The 16,437-nt window shown below is 46.1% G+C and overlaps 1 long non-coding RNA gene across 1 annotated transcript; it reads left to right on the forward strand.

Annotated features, from left to right (window-relative positions):
- Positions 1-6,315: 6,315 nt before the first annotated feature.
- LOC119099145 (uncharacterized) lies at positions 6,316-11,119 on the forward strand. Its single transcript, XR_005094312.1, has 4 exons — positions 6,316-6,388; positions 6,764-6,869; positions 9,138-9,226; positions 10,352-11,119. It is a non-coding gene; the product is annotated as an uncharacterized LOC119099145 (long non-coding RNA).
- Positions 11,120-16,437: the final 5,318 nt, after the last annotated feature.

Below are 16,437 nucleotides of genomic sequence, written 5' to 3' on the forward strand. Positions count from 1 at the left end.
GCGTGCTCGTCATGTCAGATTTATGGATCGTTGGCAGCTTAGGTATATTTCTTTTTAACGTCAACTGATGCTCCAATGCATACGTGGCGATTACGTGTCACTAGTCTGAGAAATAAAACAGTATGCCAAAAAAGAACGGTAAGTGCTGAGGAATTAAAAAAAAAACTATAAACGCGTGCGTGCATGACCAGTATAAAACAACTCTGGCACAAGAAAGACTTGGCAGCGCGTTTAAAAGTCGCTGAAACTTGTTGAATCCAGTCGCCTAACATCCGCAGGCAGTAACGCACTAAATCCCAGTCTCGGGACAGCTGCGTGCTCGTCATGTCAGATATATGGATCGTCTCCCCATTCAGGGGAGACGCCGCTCGGTGTATAAAGGACCGCTGTCCTGCCGCCGTGCGCACCGCCGGGGGCGCAGGTTGTGGTCTATGCGGGTAGCTCGGTCACTGGTCCGGGCGCCAGCGTATGCTTGAAGCAAACAGGGAAGACCCTCAGGTCCACCTGGTTCACGGGCTTTGTACGCAGCGATAACAGCTTGTGCTTCACACATTTGGCGAGGTGTGGTAAAGTGCGGGCCATTCCGCGCGTGAGACACGTGGACATACTTTCGGAGGCAAGCGACTTCTCTGGTTGCAGAGTTAACTACTTTCGGCGGTGTTAACAGCTGACTACTGGCCATAAAATGAAATGCAGTACGCGCGAGATAACCAGACTCTACGCTATGGTCAGCAGCACTTGATACGGAAGGAGATCATACCTCAACCTCACCTTAACAAACCACTGTATAGCCCCGAGGCAATTAGAGGTGAGAACGTGGTCACTCGTTACTTCGTCAACAATGCATCGAATGCGGATCTGAAGGCAGCCAGGTGCTTGCAAAGTGAGATGTATGCACTTTTAGTAATCTGATCTATTAAGGTAGTAGCACAGCCTCTAGGCTTAGAGGTCAAAAACGCCGTCACGCATCGCGCAATAATTCATCAAATTCAAATCAGACAAAAGCTACGAGCTCGCCATGACGTCAGGTGTATACAATTTTGGTGTCTTGACCTCTAAAGGTCAGGTTGCCAAAATATAGGCGTACAGCCATAAAACATCCAGGCCATTAGGGTCCAATAAGCAATATCACGTTGCACACCCAATGAGACATCAAATTCAAATTTCTAAAGGCTCATGGGCTTGCCATGTCAGGCTAGCGAATATCATTGGGGCAACCAGGGGTCAAATTGCGAGCACTTATTTAAGGGGACCATAGCACCATACTCAACGTAGCCTGTATAGGCCACCGTAAAGGCAAATGGGGGATTAAAGGGAGTATACCACCTTGTCTGTGCTTTTCACTTGTTGATCGGACGCGCCCGATTTGATCGCTAGTACTAGATCTATCGAGATTTTCCGAATTGGTCACTCATCACGCATTCACGCATCACGCATTCGTATCACACATTTACATCATACGGTCACGCTTTTCCCCGTCAATAACGTATCAATTCAAAATTTAAAAACGACCAAATTTACCGCCTTTTGCCAGGCATACGTGTTGACACCTTTGACAACTTGATCTTTTCATTAAAGATTTAAATGGAATCTTGCGAATGGTCGGATATTCGGGATCAGAGCTCTCACATCACAGTACTTGTGCGTGAGCTGCGACCCCTACCAACAGGTCGTGAAATTACATGTCACCGGTAGGATCTCGTGGTAAAAGTTTTTATGTGTCGCCATGTTCAACACGTTTCATCCCAACCTCTGAAATCACCTGATCATAAGAGCGGTCAGTGCCACGGGCCGCAAGCCACGCCAGTCAAGGGCAAATAGCGAGCCGAGGGAGCGACTCGAACCCAAATGCAGCTGCGGTGACATTGGGACGGGAATAGGCCTCCTGGAAGGAAGGCGGGATAAGATATGAGATGTGGTCAAGCGGCGCTACGTAACAGCAGTTAGCACATTGAATAGACTAGACGCTGATGCGCACTGCCACTACGGGAGCCGTGGTGAATCAGAACATACCATAAAGAACAGCATCGTACGAGGAGGAGACGTTAATTCTTTCCTGAAGAACACAAATCTGAAAACGTTTCCCCGGGCGCGAGGATGCCCGTGAACGACGGCCGCGCCGAGATATACGCAGGGGGACGCAGCAGGGGTGAGGCAGAGGGGCAAGACTATGTCTTTGGCTGCACACTATTTTGTTACGTCCTGTTCGCCAAAACGGAATACTTTGTAGCATATCTTACCAAAATTCATATTAAAGAGGCCCCATAACTGAGCTTGGAGTTTTAGCTCGGGTTCATGAGATTCTTGTGCACCGAGAGATCCGCTATTTGGATTACGAGGCCTAACTTTTTGACAAGGAGGCCCTTTGCTGGCTCGGGAGGCCCCCGTTAAAATTGGCAGTCTGCTTTTTTAGATTTTAAGGCACTTTTTACAGCAGCGAGCATTTATTCTGAACTAGGAAGACCCTCTCACGAAACCACTGTTCCAGACGAAGATGCCCCTGTTTGAGGAAAATGAGTCTTCACCGCAGCTGGAGCCCCTCGTCGTGAATCGGAAGGATCCTGATCTGGATTAGGAGGCTATTCTATGCAGACATGTGCCTTGAGTCCGAAAGCCTATGGGATCCTGAATCCATCCGTGAATCCAGGCACCTGTGTCTGCTGCTCTGCATTAGGCCAAATTATTGAACACGAGGCTCTGTCTTGGGATAACGAGGCTCTTTGCTTGATCGGAAATCCCCTGTAGTAATCAGGAGGCTCCTGTTTGATATTTCTGAATGTTGGCCTCCACTGACATTAATATGGATGCATCCCTTTTAAAAATTACTCCGTCCAACCAACGGCGTGACCGCTTGTAATTTTAAAAGACCTTCGAATCCACTACCAGTCCACCAACGGCGTAACCGCTTGTAAAAGCGAACATGAAAGTCTATACATTTTGCAGTTTTGAGAAGCCTTCGAACCTGCAAGTCCGGCGATGCATTGCGTCCTGTCAAAGTGCGAGCCGCTCAGTATGACGCGTTGCGCGTGGCACGTGCCAACGTACCCCAGTGGTCTTACGTGGTCTAAACGTGCTCCAGTGGTCTAAAGGAAGCATTCCACATCTTATAGGTTTTTGAACTGAAATAGCCGTCTTGAAGGTCATTAGCTGCCGTTCACAGCCCCTGACCTCCGTAAGACTTAAATTCCTCTGGTTTCTGAGCTGCACGCCCGCGAAGATGTGCAGACTATTTCGGGGAGACTATTGCAGGGTCGTCCAGGCGTCCATGACGCCATAACTTTATTCAAATCCTGCCGTTCCATTAGCCATGCGGCCATCAATGCAAAAAAATAATTGCAGAGTCGTTGGTATCTGACTTTCGTGAGCACGATTTCCAAATATAACGTCCGGCAATTGGATCCCGATGGTGTAAAAAATGTCCGCCTGTCCATCGGCCTGCCGCTGACAATAAATTGTCTGTGCCAAGGCCGTATTTCTGCAGTCGCATGCTTCTGTGACGTTCCTCCGCGCAACGAAAATAATTTTGCAGGCGTGCTATTGGGCTCTACGCGGCCGGAGGTCGTAGCAGAGCCGGAGGTCGTAGTAGCACGGGACAAAAACAATTCGAGATAACGGCATGCAATCGTGACGTCACCCATTTGCTGTCCTGTGTGCAGATGGTCATGTGTTGTCAAGAGCAACGCGCACATTCACCACATTTGCGCGTATTGTGTGATGCCAATAACAGCGTAAGCCGCCACCGCCAGGTCTCCTTCGTGGTAGCCTGTAATGAACCTCTTTCGAGGATTCATGAGTAGTGTTGACGTGTTTTCGACCAACGAATGCCACGGAATGTCTTCATTTAAATTTGAATGCACGGTGCATAACGCCACTAACCAAGGTTGGGTCAAAAACGTCCAGGCGCGCAGCCAGAGCGTTGGCAGAAGGGAGGCACAGGGTTGGCAAAGGGTCGCATGATCGTAAAAAGCCCCACCCACCCCCCCCCCCCGAAAAACCGCGGGATTTAGCCCATTTGTCAATAAGGGCGTACTTTTCATTGGTTTCCCCATTTTTCGCTTCTATCACTGGAAAAGGCCGGGACCCACCACGAGATAAATTCTAACTCAACTTTGTATTTAATAAACTGAAGAAATCATGTGTTAAACAGTTGCATGAAATAAGTCGCCGTTGCTCTCTGCTTTACAATAGTTCAATGGACTCTTTTTACGTCGGTAGAGCTCAGAAGCTTAGTCAGAATTTTTATCTGCGTTCTGTGGAGATATTCGCGCCCCGCAAATCTAGATTGTAGGTCGGAACGGGTTGCCAATTTGCATTAACCTGGCTGGGCCATGTTTGCTTGGAAATGCTCAACGTTCAGTCGGAATCGATCATTGATATGAATTAGGTGCGTAGTTTTGAACTTGTGCGCTCGAAAATCTTAGAAACAAAAACCTTGACGTCAGGCGTCGCAGTTTCCATAGGCCACGCAGTGTCGGCCCCTCGGCTAATACTAACTCGCGGTCCACGGGTGCACAAAAAATGGTGACAAATATGAAAGAAGTGTCTTTGAACGTTTTAGGACATCAAACCACATATTTGGAAGTTAGTCCGGTCGTAAACTTCACCGGTGCGATTTTTAGATTGATGTTAGGAACGGATTGACGCCACAGCACCGCGAAGTGTTGCTGGCTGGAATCTGGTATTGGAACTGGAAGGGTAAATATAGAATCTCTATTTCTCCCGTTGCTATAACTTCATCTGAGGGGAGTACAACCTCAAAGTTATAAAAAAAAATGATGCGCCCAGTCTTATCTTAGAACCGTACGAATTCATTTTGAAACCAATGCGGAACCACCATTTCACGACGATCGTTTCCACGCAGGGACGTGTGGTATTACTCGCAGTGGCCAACGCCGTTCGGTTTTCGGAAACTGCAACCCGAACCATGGCTGTCCTTGCTCCCGAGATTTCGGGCGCGTGGCCTTAAACCTTTTGCTGTAATTTCTTTCACTTATCGCTTCTGCGAAAAAAGTTGTCGGGAAAACGTGGGATGGCTTTGTTCGTTTCGAACTCATTTAGACCACCCTTTTCAATAGTAATGAGATCCCCCGCTTAGTTCCGGGCAAGAGGGCCTTTGAGTGGAGCATTAGGGGGCACATAATTGTTTCCGGTCAGCAGCGGAAGGACCATTCCATGCCACCGCTGGGTGTCTTCCGGCTGTCATTCTGACGACACGGGGCAGGATCCCCTGGTCGATCCGGAGACCCTTAGAAGGATACATCATATAACATTGATCCCCTTACTGACGTGGTAGGCCTTCTGACCCGCGCAGTTGGCTTCGGATCTCCGATTTCGGGGATCCGGAGATCATATTTGTTCCCTCCCTGACGCGGGAGGACTTCTGACCCGCACAGTTGGCCCCGACTCGACGCAGGAACCATCATTGACACGACAACGCCCCTGATCACGGCAGGTGGTTCCATAATTGGCGCATGGATTCCAGTTCGGCTGAACGAGCCCGTGCTACAACTGGATTGGAGGGCCCACTGTTCGGTACTGGGGCCCCTGCTGGCACAGGACCCTTCCATTATCTCAATGTGTACACTGACGATAAGTTATAATGTTTCCTTTCATTGTAAGAGGGCCCGACCAACGGATCTCTACCACCACTGCTCAACCGCCAAACCACCACACACTACGCAAGTCCCAAACGCATTGCCAAACACCGGACTCGGGCTGAAGCAGAACGATAGAACACTGGCTGAAGTTCAGCAGAAGACAAAGTTGGCAGCCGTCCGTAGTTGTTGTAGGGCACTTGCACCACGATTGTGGGATATTTTCCAGCAGCCGGGTTCAAGCGGCGGGACATTTCAATACACGCTCGCGATCGGCCGTCTCGCTTGCGCCGCCGCGGCGTGGTTACGGGAGATTGGTTCGGGTCGGCGGACGCAGGCGGTATGTGGGACGATTTTGCCAATGGGCGGCCCATGTGCGGTGCCATGAACCCCCGGCTTTGACATGTCGCGCCCGCGCGTGAATGCTGGCAGGGAGGCGGGCCCTTGTCAACCGTTTGCCCCCCCCCCCCTCTCCGCACCTCTAACAAGGCTCCGGATGCGCCCCTGTTTGCACGGGTTGTGTGGGCTTTGCCTGGTATCCCAACAAGACGAGATTCTACGAACGGAATTAGGTCGGCTTCGGTTATGTTTCCCGCAATTTTATGGCGATCATACGCGCATTGCGTTCTCTTGAGGATACAAATCAAGAGAAGAATCGTGATGACGACTACGGCGCAAGTGCGACAATACGGAAATGACCAAAACTTTTATTTGATGTCGAGTGGGAGGGTCGGGGTGGATCCAGCAGGGTCGGGCAGACGTTTCCCCCACTTGTTTCTATGAGAAACAAATAGGTAAGATAAAGGGAACCAGTATGCTGCAATGTCTGCCACGCTTGCTGTCATACTGGTCGCCTTATTTGGCTCATAATTGAGCTGGGTGCCCATGACGTGTGGCTGTCATGATGGGTTTGGCTCGTTTATTTGTATTTTCTTTAAAACATAACATTGTGCGAAATGAATTTTAGCAAAAGGTGCCTGTTGCTTGTGACTTGACTTGTGATTACTGAATTGTAGCCTTAATTAAGTAAAACAGGGACTTTTTAGTTCTCCTGTCAGCACATTTATGTGAACCGTCACACTTGATAAATTGAGGACTGTAAGCAGATAGTGCTGACCTGCTTGCCACTGAATTCATGTAGGTTGGTTTTTAATGCTGATTTTTTTCAGGTACACACAGGGCTCCAACAAGAGGGCATGGCCAGGAACAGAAATGACTCCAGTGGAAGTGGAGGTGGACATTTTGTCCCTATTGATTCATACAGGAAGCAAATAGGTAACTTGGAATGAAGCTATTAATCTGTTATTTTGCCATTTAGTGCCAGTACTTTGTCTGTCATTTTAAAACTGGCTATAGACTGCATGCATTTAAATTGATGACTGAAGGCTTGTAACATTGCTGATAATTGGTAGGCCTATGGATTTAGGTGAATTATGTATATGTGATCACAGAGTTGTTGGTTTCTGTATGCTAATGCAATGCTTTCAGCAGCTTACAATATATGTGTTGTTGATGAACAAGTCTTCATTCAAGCCTTTTGAATGGATGAATTTTCTGTGGTCAGAGCTCATGCTAAGCACTGCTTGCCAACTTCTCCAAATCCTGTCCTATGATTCATGACTAAGGCTGCTTAAGCTATTTATATAACTTGTGTTACTACTGCATGCTTGTCATAATAAGGATGTTTCACCCATCCCATTTCATATTTTATTTTCAGCAACCTCCCCACATTCTCATCACCATGAAAAGTTGGGAACCTGTCCAAAAGATGTGCAGACTGGAGATAGCCAGTTAAAAGGGCCAAGAGGGCTGAGAGAGTCAAGAACATTTGCTATCTGTGATAGTATAATATAGCTTTGTAGTAATGTATAGTAGCTGCCCTTCCTCATTGAACCACTATGAACTTACCCTTTGTCTGGAATGTTTTTACACTGCTGATTTCAAGGCTAGGTATTTCAGATGTTCTGTGCCAGCCCACAACCAGATAGCCTTTTTAATTTCTTGCCACTGCAGTACTGATGGCAGGCACCTAAATGTTCTTCAACCATTGATTGATCAAACCTTATGTTTGGGAATCATGTCCTGAAGGGCTTGATGTCCTGATTCTTGATGTCCTTGATGTCCTGTGCACTGATTCCACCTGATACAGCTCAGCTCACTGCCAGGTACTTAGTTGTTTATTCCTTTCCTTTGTTGTTCAAGCTACAGTGTGTACACAGCCCAAGCCACACCTGAATGTGTCTTGGGCTGCACACTCCACCTGACACTACACATGGGGCTTACAGTTGCTGCAACACTCAAAAGGTTGTTGACCTGTTTTTGCTTGTTTGTAGTCAACAGCTACCTTCTTATCTCCTACCTCCAGCATAGACTACAACTGATGTAGTTATTTTCCTGGCACACAAACATGTGATACTAGTACAGGTGAAACTAGTACATTTCATTAGGCATGCGGCAATCAAGGTCAATTAAAATATAATTGCCGACTCATGGACATCTGGCGTTAGTGAGAATTATTTCCAGATATAACGGCCGTCAATTGACTCTTAATCAATGATGTGCAAAGTGCGATAATTTTTTTATCAAAGTACGATTACTTTTTTCATTGTTATCAAACAATCACGTATTGAGGAGCATATTAATTAAACAGAGACTTTGTGTTGACGTTGTCAAATAATGACGTAGTGAGGAGCATATTAACTCATCGGAGAAATTGCGTTGTCTAGAACAGTCTTCTCCACTTAAAGTATGCCAATAGTTGCAAGTGAGCTTATTTCATCAAATCTGATGGTTGCCTCAGTGTCTTCAAATATGGGGCGTTCCCTTTCCTTTGAACACAGATACAGGGGCTAGTAAGAGCTGCGCGCGTGGGTGCGAGCGTGCCACGTAGTGGCCTTCCAATCTCCGGACGGATGAATGAATTAAGGTTCTTTGCGTCGACATGCCTTAATGCTACACCAGGGGGGGGGGGGACACAGCCACATTACAAAGGGGGTCAGCTTATGGAAATCAGCCTCCGGAGATGCAACTTTCAAACGTAACGTAGGTATGGTCAACAGATGGCTCGATGTCAGTTCATTGCTTTTCCATGGAGTGCTGGGCATGTCAGTTCAGTGCCTTTGCTGATCGATCATGCTATAAGGCTTCCACAATATGCAACCTTACTCCCTCTGTAGCTCGATCCCATATGTCCTGTCTTTTCTTGCCTTGCCACCCGAAGAAGCACGGGCATGCTTGCGAGGCCGAAGCACAAGCATGCTTGCGAGGCCGAGGCACGAACATGCTTGCGAGGCCGAGGCACGAGAATGCTTGCGAGGGCGAGCTCTTAGCATGAAATGTCATGGGTACTGCAGAGGCGAGTGACTGGCGCGACCATCAGGCCGTCTCGGGGCGCAGCTGAAACACCGAAATGCACCGCTACGCTGAGACCGAAATCTCGTGTACCCTGCTGTACTTCAGCGTGCAGGAGTTCCCCAGTTATAGGCGTATTTGAGTGGTTTTCGTAGACATCTCAGGATAAAATTGCATTCGGACGTTTTTCAGGAAGGCAGAACTCCAAGAATGCAAGAGAAGACATCAAGCGTGCAAAATTGTCACACCAGAAAAAAGAAAATGCTACTCAAACATATAAGGTAATTTGATTCGTCTGCTAGTCCTCCGTTTTTATCTCCTACAGCCTCCCTTGACCATCAACCTTGGAGTATTGCTTGTAGTAGTGATAGCAGGATACATGAGCTCGGCCAGTCGGGCAGGCTCTGCTCTAACTCACAGTAGGCAGATTCATTTTGTCTCTGACTCTATCTGACTTATTAGTTGAAATCAACTCTACACTGAACTGATTAGGTAAGAATGAATTAAGTTGACTTACTGAATGTAATTCACGTTAGAAGTGACACGAGGTGAATTGAAAACACCTGGTTGTTTTGGTATATATATATATATATATATATATATATATATATATATATATATGTATGTACAGTGTTGTGCATATCTTACAATTGAAATGGCTCCATCCTGGCTGTGGGTATGATAGGTGACTTTTAAATTGGTAAATGGGCATGTTTATTATCCAAGTTCACATCTCCACCATCGCGCACATTGTTTCACATTGATGTTCGACCTATACATTGGGGATATATTGCGAAAAGCCTCTTACCCCAGGATTCCATCAAATGCATGTATGTGCGCATGCGTACATGTATTTGGCTGTATACCGATGCGGCGGGCCGTTATCGTATCGTTATCGTTATGCGCGTCATCGGAATGTGAGACCCTCGTGCTGCTTGCGTTGCGGCACTAATGTCTCAGATGATGACCCGGCGGCCAATGACCCCCATCGACAGTTATTTTACCGCGTCTTCATGTGAGGTTGCGGACATGTCCCTGCGATTTGTGTTTTTAAGTTTTTTTCTGATCTGTAAGCTGTTAGCGCACTAGCGAGGAACATTATTCATATAGCTAAGACAGAAGTCATGGCCTTATTTCTCGGTATTCATTTCTGCTATTGTTTCGATAAAGGCATGTTACCGAAATATTAGCCCAACTGTATTTCCATTCCTCTGTTTTTTTCCGAAAAATAAGGCTATGACTACTGTCTTATCTTTGTTCTGATCTGGCTAATTTGTGTTTTGAAAATGTAAGCGTGTTTCTCCTATTGGCTCCCCGTGCTGGCGCGTCACGTGAGCTTGGCGTTGCCTTTGCTGCATGCGACCACTGATTGGTGCAGTGCGCTTACCATGTGTGTTTGCTTTTAGGACGTCTTTTCGATGGTGTTCGGCCTGTTCATCATGGTGGTATCGGTTTATGCGCTATTCTACGCTCTTCTTTCCAAGTAAAATTTGGTTGCGTGGTGTCTGCTTTGGCGGCTCGGGAAATGCATGGAGTTTGTGCAACGCCCATGAAAAGCGGGTTTTGGTCAGTTTGTTGTTTCTTGGCGGTTCAGAGATGGGGCGTTTTGAAGGTGTTGCTTGTTCGCGGACCGATGGTGGGATGATTCCCTGTGCTACAAAAATAGAAGGTATGTGGATGGAATGTCCACCAGATGCGTGTGTCTGATGTCTAATGCCCAATAGGCATCAAACTGGCTAAATATCGACTGTGATGCTAACGAGCCTATGCCAGCTTGTAAATCCATCAGCCTCCTGAGCGTGGGGCAATATTGTAACAGGCTAGTACAACATTGGGTCCATTGATGTGTGTGCACTTGCGCACTGGTCTCAATGTCAAGTCTTTTTGAATGTTTGTGTACCTGTGCATTGGCTTATTTTCTACTGGTTATGATTAGTGAAATTACAAGGGGCTGTTTGGTTTGCTTGCTTAAACAAGCGCTCCGAAGAATGTAGTCATTGACCCAAGCTTGTCGGAGCAAACATTGTATCTAACTACTCATTGTGACATTAATGTTATCGCAGATCTTGTAAACTTTGTAGAGGGGCATTCCGCTATGGGGTAATTAATTTTGTGATATTTTGGTTTATGCTGTGTTGCTGTTCTTATGCGACTGACTTCCGCTCATCTGTGCATTGCTGAGGTTTAATAAAACATCAACTGCAACGCACGTTGCATAACGTATGTTGTGTATTTTGTGTCCGGAATATTGAATGCATTCGTTCCCGCGGCCCCAGACATGCAATTCTTCTTTAGGTGCAGACGTTATCTTAGATATCCCTGAAGACCGTGGGTCGAACATATCCATGCTGGCAGCCTTCCGTAAATTCGCGTCAGCATGGCCAGCGCTCACTTGTCCGGTGCATGGTACACGATATGTGCACGTGCATCACTTGACATTTCACGCCACCGCCAGTCTGACCCGTACAGGCCAAGGAAACAGTGGTATGTGCGGGATTTCGCGACGGGGCGGGAGGCGCGACACGCGTAAATGCGCGCAGCTTGTTGATCGATAAACATGTATATATATATATATGCTTATATATGTCTTCATGCCGGCCCGGAATGAGTTAACGATGGTTCGAGTACATATGAATGCATGCAATCATTTGTATGCGGGGAACACGTGCCTCACGTGAGCACGTGGAATGGTAAGCGGTGTCATTCGGAACAAATGATCGAAATTAGATAAAAAAAGGAAAATATCAGCCGATGTTTGATTCAAAACGCCCATCCTTCGCACTATTGACTTGTGAAACAGAACATCAATAATCTTGATCCTGCACGTGTGTTTAAAAGCGAGAACAACTAAGGTCGGGTTTGCAGTTTCCTTAAAACCGAACAGCGTTGGATGTTAGCGGCCGCAGATCACTCCCGGCGGCGAGCCAGGGGCGGAGCTAGCCTGGAGTCGTTTTTTGGAGGGGGGAGGGGGCAACCGTTCGTCGCCAGCTGGCTGGTGTAGGATCTGAGGTCCAGTGCATGGTGCCTCTCGCAAGTACCTAGTAGGGACACCACTCAAGACCGAAAAACACCGAAATGCTTTTGAATCCTAAACAGAAGTTTAAACAAAACAGTTAAAACAGTTAAAGTTAAAACACACGGTAAGTAGACGAAACTTTTACGAAGTTCTGGGAATGTTTTGGGGGTGGGGCAGCACATACTCCCAGAGGTTTTGGGGGGCCACGGCCTCGTGGCCCCTCATGATCCGCCTATCGGCGAGCACGGGCGCACGCGAGACCGACGTCGTGAAATAATGTCTCGTAAATTCTCCGTCAATTTATGCTGTTCTTTTAGTAGCCTGAGTCGTCCATTTCATATTTATGGTTTCTAGGTTGCGCTCGGAACACATAAATATTTATAGCAACACTCAGAACGAGGGTATTGCAGTCTTACTCTTCCAGTTCTGCCACCAAACTCCGGCACCAGTTCGCGTTGTAAATGCTAAAGCCGTTCCCATCTTCATAAAAAATCGCACGGATGACACGACCCGATTACCACCTTTTACACGTGCGAATTGATGGTCTTAGGCATTCAAAGATGCTTGTAGATGCGCCGCCATTTTTGTTCACCCGTTGGCCACTGCCTGTGCGTCGTGCTAGCCACGGGGCCAACGCAATGTCGGCCGTTGGTTGTTTGTATCTAAGACTTGCGAGAGCGGATGCTCAAAATTATGTTGCACAGTTTATATCACTAAGCGATTCTGACTGGAGACTATACATTCCTGCACACTGGGATGCAGATTGGTCTTGTTAATTGGAATCCTTAAGTCCATTCCAATCTACAAGTTATGTTCCGGGGCTCTCAGCATTGCTGTAGAACCCAGGAAAGGGTTCTGGGAAAACCGCTCAGCTTTATCGATTAAAGCTAAGCCCACTGAATCGCTTTAAAATAAACATCCTAATTTTTTGCCAGCGGATTTTTCCATGCAGTCAATAAACGCAAATTACGCTCATTTCCTTGTTAAGGTTTAAGGTTAAGGAAATTTTTACATTTTGGTATCTACCGGCTTCTGTTCAAGCACGGGAAGGAAAATCTAAAAATGACGCGTAGAAAATCGCACCCTTTCGAAAACAAGTCGGCCATATCCGGTGCGGCTCTGGCTGCACCCCGGCTTGCGATCGAGTGCTTTAAAGTGCTCGCATCGGCGGTTATGCATGGTATGGTTAAAATGTGCGCAACTTTGCATGAAATTCCTTGCAACCTTCTTGTGCACTGTCGTAATTTCCAGTTCGTGACCTGTTAATCCATGCAATAAAATCGTGGTTTAGCATCACAATGCTGCTCATTTAATATCTTCTGGAATATTGCAGGCCGCTTATCCAACATAAGAACTTTCGACTCATAATGCTAAAAACCACGGGCTGAAGACATTTTAAAGGCCATATTACAACGAGATTCACCCGTAGTGTGGCACGCAGTAGTTGCACCACACCCGAGGAATTGCACCACGCTTGTGGTGTACCTTTAGGCGGCCATATTTAAATAATTCTGCATTTCGATATACACCTTTGGGGCGCTGGAATCACAACTGCCGACAATATAAATTCGAAACATGATTTAAAAAATGACTTCGGCATCAGTTTTTTTCTTAAATTGAAGACAGTAACGGGAACAATAATGGAATAGTGCTGTCCGGATTTGGCACTATTTTTGAAATCAGCTGAGGGTCCTCGCGCCATTTTCTGGACGCGCTGGCACACGTGTGTGGACTGTGCTGTCGGGAGGTTGTGTAGGTCTGAGTCTGTAGGTCGGAGGTTTGCCACGTTGTTTGCGACTTTTTAATCAGTGCGTTGAGCGCAAGATCTGCTCAAGCTGGAAACTGAGCAAAAAGCGCGCATTTTTTCTACGGAAATATCGGAATGTTCGCTAGCGACAGCAAGCATGCGTTTGTGCTAAGCTGAGAGGAAGGTCAAGTTCTGTTGATTGAAGAGGATAGGAACGGAACATTGTCATCATGCTGGTATGCGGAGATCCGCAGCATGCTGAGTCCAGGTTTAAGGATACAAGTATCCTTTCTCTCCCATCAGAAATTTTGGAACTGATTTGCAGCTATCTGGAGCTATCTGATGTGTTTTCCTTTCTGCAAGTCTGCAAGCGTTTTAATGAAGTGGAGTCTTCAGATACAGTCTGGAGGAGGGCCATGTTTAACTCGTAAGTAGTTCTAGCTGTTATTTAGTTTTGTTTCATGAAGGTTTGGGGATAGTACTTTGCTATTTTTGCAGCAAGAAGGTGTGAATGTTGTGTTACCTCACACATGTGCTTGGTTATGCGATGGTTATCCTTCATACCCCACTGTGTGTGATCATCCTAAATTCTGCTAAAGTTGGCCAAGTGGGCTGAAACATGTCCATATATTTTTGAGTACCGTGAAATAAAATTAGTTCCATCAGCATCAACTCTTGGCTTAGGAATTTTTAAAGTCTGTGACAGTCTGAATGTGTCATCATATGAAATCTGGTGTTGTGAAGATAAGCTCTCTGCTACAACCCAATGATTGCTGGGATGTATACCCTATTTTGTGTTTCAGCATGGAGCATATATTATCCTTACCTTACATCCTACCCCACAGTGGTCATTAATTTTAAAAGGCCATTTAGCCTGTCTGTCCCAGGCTCTTCAAGTTCTGATTCAGGTAAACAGACAAATCAGGGGTGTGATGGCATGGAATATGATGTAAAGGATGTCTGCCCAGTGCATGTCCTCCAGCACACCCAGTGCATATCATACAGTGCATAACAAGCCCATATTTAAAATTGTTCCTGTGAGGGCCACGCTACTGCATGCTGAAGAATGTTCCAGTTATTGGTACATTTGTTTAGTGAGTTTCAGCAGACAAGAGATTTGGGCCAAGGTTTTCTTAGTTTCCACTGGTGTTCTCTTGTCACATCCTGCTCTTGTCATTAACATGTGCATTAATTGGCTTAGAACAGAAAAGGTTAATAAACACAACAGGCAGAAGGTGGAGATTTTGCTTTCTGATGGGTTGGTGGACAGCCGCTAAATGTAATATCTTAGTATGGTAGGAGTATGCCAGAAGTGTGATGTTGCACACCAGTGGAATAACTTGCATTACATTAAGGTAGGTAGGTAAGGTTAGCTTGGTTTGGTTTTGTTACATTTTGTTACATTATGCTGTGTGTCTCATGATTTTCAAAACAGCGATTTCAGTGAAAAAGGAATGCAAATGTGGAGCACCCTCTTTAAACACATCTCATGTTATCCTCATTCTTGCATCTTACATATCTGGTGACTTACGGCAGCAGTAGGCTGAATTGTTAGTGCCGTTTTCTTGCTAGTTTTATTCAACACCATAGAAAGACAATATTGTATGGCTCTGTGATGGTATAAGAATTGGGCCCATGATATATGAACATCAGTTCATAATCATGGCTGCTATAATCAGGAAAAATTTGCCATGGGTGCAGTCATTGTAATTGCCTGATTGTTCAATGACTATTTTTTCTATTTTTTTGCTGTAAAGAGGGCAGTTAACATGCAATATGTTCTTGAAAAGTGCAGTGAACATCTTGAAGATAGCCAAATTTAGTTTTTTTAGGGAATGGGGCACACATAAAATGCTCTTGCTCACCTTCCCCCAAAGAAGATCAGTTGCAGTAAGCTGAAGCACTTATTGCCTGCTAGTTTTCACTAGTCAATACCAATGGCTGATTACAGCTGTCTGAGAAAGGATGCCTGGATCACAAGCCATGGCCTTTGGTCAAAGGGCACTGGCTGATACATTCATTTCTCTGAAACTCATTGCAAAAATGCCACATATTTTGGATCACAGGATGTGGGATCATAGATGACTGCAGAAGTTCAACAATTAGCCACAGCCCACAGGGTTCCACTAAGTTGCAGTATTCCCTGCCTGGGCACACTGCACAACAAAACATATAGAATTGTTCAGTTGAAAAATATTCTGGTTTTAAAGCAATATGCCTGATTTAGCTTGTATTCTTGACATTTTCAAAAGCCATTCCCCTTTCCATGAAGTGCCTGTTATTACTGCTTTTGTAAACTAAGAGAGCTTATGGTGGTTCCCTCATCAAAGAGCTTGTTGCAATCATCAGCACCTGCTGCAGCACCACAAAAGTATCCAAACAACTTCTTGAATGCTGCATAACCGAAGCTCGTCAGCCAGTGTGCGGTCGCTGCCAGCAACATTCTTAGTTTGTTTTGCTTTGTGTTTCTGTTGCATGCTTGACAAATACCCAAGGAAATGAGCCCGTTCCCTTCGGCTGCCAGCATCGATTCGACGCACATTTAGATCCTATTGTCATCTATGGAGTGTAACAGGTGTTTGGAATCCGCTTGTTCCGACAGGGGTTAGGCCGCCGCCTGGCACAGGCGTGTAATGAGGCACGTCCAGATACCGGTGCCCGTGGTGTCACGGCGTTAGTGCTGCGGCAAAAACTCATCTACTTTAGTTGTAATTGGTTAAACATTATAG

Source organism: Pollicipes pollicipes, unplaced genomic scaffold, assembly GCF_011947565.3.
Source record: "Pollicipes pollicipes isolate AB1234 unplaced genomic scaffold, Ppol_2.1 Scaffold_4740;HRSCAF=5597_pilon_pilon_pilon, whole genome shotgun sequence".
Taxonomy (NCBI): Eukaryota; Metazoa; Arthropoda; class Thecostraca; order Pollicipedomorpha; family Pollicipedidae; genus Pollicipes; species Pollicipes pollicipes.